The sequence below is a fragment of the Rana temporaria genome, chromosome 11, assembly GCF_905171775.1.
Source record: "Rana temporaria chromosome 11, aRanTem1.1, whole genome shotgun sequence".
Lineage (NCBI taxonomy): Eukaryota > Metazoa > Chordata > Amphibia > Anura > Ranidae > Rana > Rana temporaria.
The window spans coordinates 40,825,332-40,831,418 of record NC_053499.1 but is presented as its reverse complement, the minus strand read 5'-3'; positions in this window follow the sequence as shown (position 1 = coordinate 40,831,418).

Sequence of the window (6,087 nt, the reverse complement as noted above, 5' to 3'; positions counted from 1 at the left end):
TCTGTACATCACAGAAGCAGGAAACAACATGCAAAAACGAAACTAGAAACTGCAGGTACATTATATGATTGATTTTTATATATTTTTAAAAGGAATCAGTTAACTATTATGTCTCTATACCCTGTAAACAGTCATTTCAGCAAAAAAAAAAAAATATTCCTTTACAACTCCTTTAACCACTTCCATACAGGGCACTTACACACCTTCCTGCCCAAGCCATTTTTCAGCATTCAGCACTGTCGCAATTTGAATGACAATTGCGCGGTCATGCTACACTGTACCCAAATTACATTTTTATAATTTTGTTCCCACAAATAGAGCTTTCTTTTGGTGGTATTTGATCAGCTCTGCGTTTTTTATTTTTTGCAGAACAATTAAAAAAAGCCTGAAAATTTTGGAAAAAAATTACGGTTTAATTTTTTTTGTAAATAAGTAAGTTTTCTTCTTCAATTATGGGCACCGATAGGCGGCACTGGTATGCTGCTGCACTGATGGGCATTCATAGGCGGCACTGATGGGCACTCATAGGCAGCACTGGGCACTCTTTGGCAGCACTGATGGGCACTCATGGGTGGCACAGATGGGCACTAAGAGGTGGCACTGATGGACACTGAGGGGTGGCACTGATGGCATTGCTGGGCATCATTTGAGCCAGTGCCCATGTTGCCAGTCAGTGCCCATTTGTGGGCATTGATTGTGTTATTTTTTTTTATTGGTGTTTTTTTTTTTTGCTCTATTGAGCACCGGGGGGCCGATCCACATACATCTGCGCCGGGCGCAGCGTATGTAAGATACGCTACGCCGCTGTAACTTACTTTGCTTTAGTTTGAATCCTGAAAGAATATCGCGGCGCAGTGTATCTCTCGCGGCGTAAGGGCGCAGAATTAAAATTCGGCGGGTAGGGGGCGTGTTTCATTTAAATACTTAACATTGAGTACGCCACCATATAGCAGCTTTAACTATACGCCGGAAAAAGCCGAACAGAAACGACGTAAAAAAATGCGACGGCCGGACGTACGTTCGTGGATCGTCGGAAAAAGCTAATTTGCATACTCGACGCGGATTACGACGGGAACGCCACCTAGCGGACGCCGGAAAATTGCATCTTAGATGAGACGGAGTACGAAGACGTACGCCTGTCGGATCTAGCCGAGATGCCGTCGTATTTTGTTTTGAAGATTCAAAACAAAGATACGACGCGGGAATTTTGAAATTACGCCGGCGTATCAGTAGATACGCCGGCGTAATTTCTTTGTGGATCTGCCCCTTAATGTGTATCTAAACCCAACAACAAACATGTAATATACTGCAGCTTACCAGTTAGATGTGGTGGCTGTAAGTGTTGGAACAGTGTTGTCACCCTAGGACAGGAAGTGTGTTAGGACTACAGAACGCCTCTCCTCATTTTCATAACATAGGGGGAATTGTTTTGTAGTTAACTGGTCAGTGCTGATAACACTGCTTGAGGTTTCAGTGGTGCATATGACATGGCTGTACTTCTAACAAGTTTTTATTTGCATTTATTGACAGATTGAAGAAAACACTTTCAGTGATATATTTAAAAGGCCAAAAGAATACAGTTATTAGTTAATTGTTATATTAAAGTCTTGTTTTTTTTTTTAAATAACAAACATGTTATACTTACCTGCTCTGTTGCAGTGGATTTGCACAAAGCAGCCCTGAGCCTCCTCTTCTCTGGTCCCTCGTCGGTACTCCTGGCCCCGCCCTCCCGCAGCTTGCTATGGGGGCACCTGAGCCAAGCCACAGCTCCTTGTGTCCATTCAGACACGGAGCTGCGCTTCAGCCCCTGCCCCCTCTCTCTCCTCATTGGCTAACTGACTTTGATGGACAGTAGCTAGAGCCAATGGCGCCGCAGCTGTGTCTCAGCCAATCAGGAGGGAGAGCCCCGGACGGCCGAGGCATTTGTGCACATCGCTGAATCGAGATGCACACAGAAGGTCTTTTATCTCAATGCAAATCTTCTGCCTTTACAATCACTTTAAGGTTTACACACTTTACACACTCTTTAGTGGTATTAAACTGTGTTTTAGTTTTTTTATTGGGCCCCAGGTGGCTGATGCTATATTGTGCTAGTATGCATCACATATTAGACAGACCTACCCATCACACAAAGCCCTCCAGCGCTAAACTGTCACTGCTTCTGGCACTTCCATTTTCGCCCAGTCTTTCTTTACGGCTTCCTGCCCTCTGGCCGCTTGAACGGCCAGGCCGTTATGATGTCATGCACACAGAAGTCTCCATCATGGCACGCTGATCTCTGTAATTATGGCACAGGCAGTGTGCTGTGAATGCATAGAGAACTGCGCATGCACAAGTGATGCCATGGGCCAGAGCTGACAATCAAATCCTCAAAATGGTGCAGATATCAAAGGTTTCACAGGCACTTATAAGTCAAATATTTTATATGCTTTAATATACAGTATATGCTATTGGTTGAACTGGATGGACTTGTGTCTTTTTTCAACCAGACTAACTATATGGAAAAGTTCCAAAGTGGGGTTTAACCACTTCCCGACCGCCGCATGTATATGTACGTCCACAGAATGGCACGTACAGGCAAATGGGCGTACAGGTACGTCCTTGCCTTCTAGCGGGTCGGATCGGGACCCCCCCCTGCTACATGCGGCGGTCGGATTCCCGCGGGGAGTGATCCGGGACGACGGCGCGGCTATTCGTTTATAGCCGCTCCGTCGCGATCGCTCCCCGGAGCTGAAGAACGGGGAGAGCCGTATGTAAACACGGCTTCCCCGTGCTTCACTGTGGCGGCTGCATCGATCGAGTGATCCCTTATATAGGGAGACTCGATCGATGACGTCAGTCCTACAGCCACACCCCCCTACAGTTGTAAACACACACTAGGTGAACACTAACTCCTACAGCGCCCCCTAAACAATGTAATTTAAATGCATTTTTTGCTGTGAAAATGACAATGGTCCCAAAAATGTGTCAAAATTGTCCGAAGTGTCCGCCATAATGTCGCAGTCACGAAAAAAATCGCTGATCGCCGCCATTAATAGTAAAAAAAAAAAAATTAATAAAAATACAATAAAACTATCCCCTATTTTGTAAACGCTATACATTTTGCACAAACCAATAGATAAACGCTTATTGCGATTTTTTTTACCAAAAAATAGGTAGAAGAATACGTATCGCCCTAAACTGAGGAAAAAAAAAATTATATATGTTTTTGGGGGATATTTATTATAGCAAAAAGTAAAAAATATAGAATTTTTTTCAAAATTGTCGCTCTATTTTTGTTTTATAGCGCAAAAAAATAAAAACCGCAGAGGTGATCAAGTACCACCAAAAGAAAGCTCTATTTGTGGGGAAAAAAGGACGCCAATTTTGTTTGGGAGCCACGTCGCACGACCGCGCAATTGTCTGTTAAAGCGACGCAGTGCCGAATTGTAAAACCTGGCCTGGGCATTTAGCTGCCTAACGGTCCGGGGCTTAAGTGGTTAATACCGCTTTAAGTGTTTTACTGTGAAAGGCAGTAATGTGAGTTGTATCTTTCTAAACCACAACACACAGGTCTAGATAGAACCCAAAACTTATTTTTTTGCTTTTACGGCTCTTTTAAACTTGCATCAGCCCTCTGTGAATCACTTTTCAGAGAGTGTTTGACAGATGGTGACAGGTGGTGAGGAAGTGTTATAATGCCTCCTGGCTGCCGTTTTTCACCCCTAAAAGCCCACACCACTGCAATTGCATACGGTTGTGGCCCCGCCCTATTCACTTGAATTAGCTGTGTTTGGCAGATGGTACTGCACACTGACAGTGACAGCGGGAATCATTTTTTGTTTCATGGCCACGGTATGTGTACACAAGAAAAAACAAAGACACGGCATGTGTACACAAACAAAAACAAAGACACGGCATGTGTACACAAACAAAAACAAAGACACGGCATGTGTACACAAGAAAAAACAAAGACACGGCATGTGTACACAAACAAAAACAAAGACACGGCATGTGTACACAAACAAAAACAAAGACACGGCATGTGTACACAAGAAAAAACAAAGACACGGCATGTGTACACAAACAAAAACAAAGACATGGCATGTGTACACAAACAAAAACAAAGACACTGCATGTTTACACCCCTTACTGCTGCCTTTGTGGCTTTGGGAAGAGGCGGGGTAAAAATGCGTCTCAACCACCTGTTTTTACCTCGCTCCCCTACCTCCAACTGCAAACTATGCCTTACATAGCTAGGATGATGAAGCAAATTTGAAAATATAAAACTATACTTTTTTTTGTTGCATTCTCTGGTAGTTGTCATGAAGAACCCAGCTTCTATACATCTTTATTTTTAACCTCAAGCCATCTTTCAAACATAGGAAACATCTGGGTTCTGTGTGTCAAACAAGACATACCAGCAGAGTGAAAGTTTGCAATTTGTGAATGACTTTTAGAACACAAATGTTGACATTAAAAACAGCAGGGAGTATTTATTTATGCCGCCTCTATGGTAAGAAAAAAAACTTCCACCTGTAGTTCCTGAAGATCATTTTTATCAATACAGTATTAGGAAACGTATTCTTAATAAAATAGTACACATGCAATAATCATATTTGTTGCTTTTCCACTTCATTTCAGAAATGAATGCACCACAACCTCCCCTATAATCTCTTATATACATAGCTTAGTCCACACGATTAGCAACTGCAGTAAATACAGATTTCTGGAAATGTAATAAGTCCAGATTCTCACGCTAGTCACACAATCTGATTTCTAAAAATGTAAATCTGGATTTGTGATAAATATAATAGCTTGTGTGTCATATGAATTGTCAGACATCCTCAATGCTGGCTTCACACTTGTGGGATGCAGGAAACCCTGAGATTCTTGTGTAGGTTCCCACATCGCACCTGAATCGCAGGCGAATCACACTGACATCTGCAAACCGCTGCGGGTGTCAAAGTAAACTTAACCACTAACCGACCGCCCACCGCCGTTTTACGTCGGCAAGTTGGCTCGGCTGGGCGAGAGCACGTAGTATAACGTCCTCTCTCCCAGCCGCCACTAGGGGCGCGCGCCGCCCCCCGCTCCCGTGCGTGTGCCCGGCGGGCGCGATCGCCGCCGGGCACACGCGATCGCTCGTTACAGAGCGGGGACCGGGAGCTGCGTGTGTAAACACACAGCTCTCGGTCCTGTCAGGGGGGGAAATGCTGATCTTCGGTTCATACAATGTATGAACCGAGGATCAGTGTTTCCCCTAGTGAGGCCCCCCCCCCCCACAGTAAGAACACACCCAGGCATACTTAACCCCTTCCCCGCCCCCTAGTGTTAACCCCTTTACTGCCAGTGGCATTTTTATAGTAATCCAATGCATTTTTATAGCACTGATCGCTATAAAAATGCCAATGGTCCCAAAAATGTGTCAAAAGTGTCCGAAGTGTCCGCCATAATGTCGCAATACCGAAAAAAAAATCGCTGATTGCTGCCATTACTAGTAAAAAAAATATAATAAAAATGACATAAAAATAACCCCTATTTTGTAAACGCTATAACTTTTGCGCAAACCAATCAATAAACGCTTATTGCGATTTTTTTTAACGAAAAATATGTAGAAGAAAACGTATCGGCCTAAACTGAGGAAAAAAAATGTTTTTTTTATATATTTTTGGGGGATATTTATTACAGCAAAATGTAAAAAATATTCTTTTTTTTTCAAAATTGTCTCTCTATTTTTGTTTATAGCACAAAAACTAAAAACCGCAGAGGTGATCAAATACCACCAAAAGAAAGCTCTATTTGTGGGAAAAAAAAGGACGCCAATTTTGTTTGGGAGCCACGTCGCACGACCACGCAATTGTCTGTTAAAGCGACGCAGTCCCGAATCGCAAAAAGTACTCTGGTCTTTGGGCAGCAATATGGTCCGGGGGTTAAGTAGTTAATGACACCCCCAAATCGGTTCACAGACCGCAGTGCAAACTGTGAAATAAGACAGGAATCAAATCACATGGGTGTGAACAACCAAAAAAAGGGTCCTGCACCATTTTGTGTGTAAATGCGATTTCAGCCATACAGTTTGTATGGCTGAATTTGCATCGCACAGAC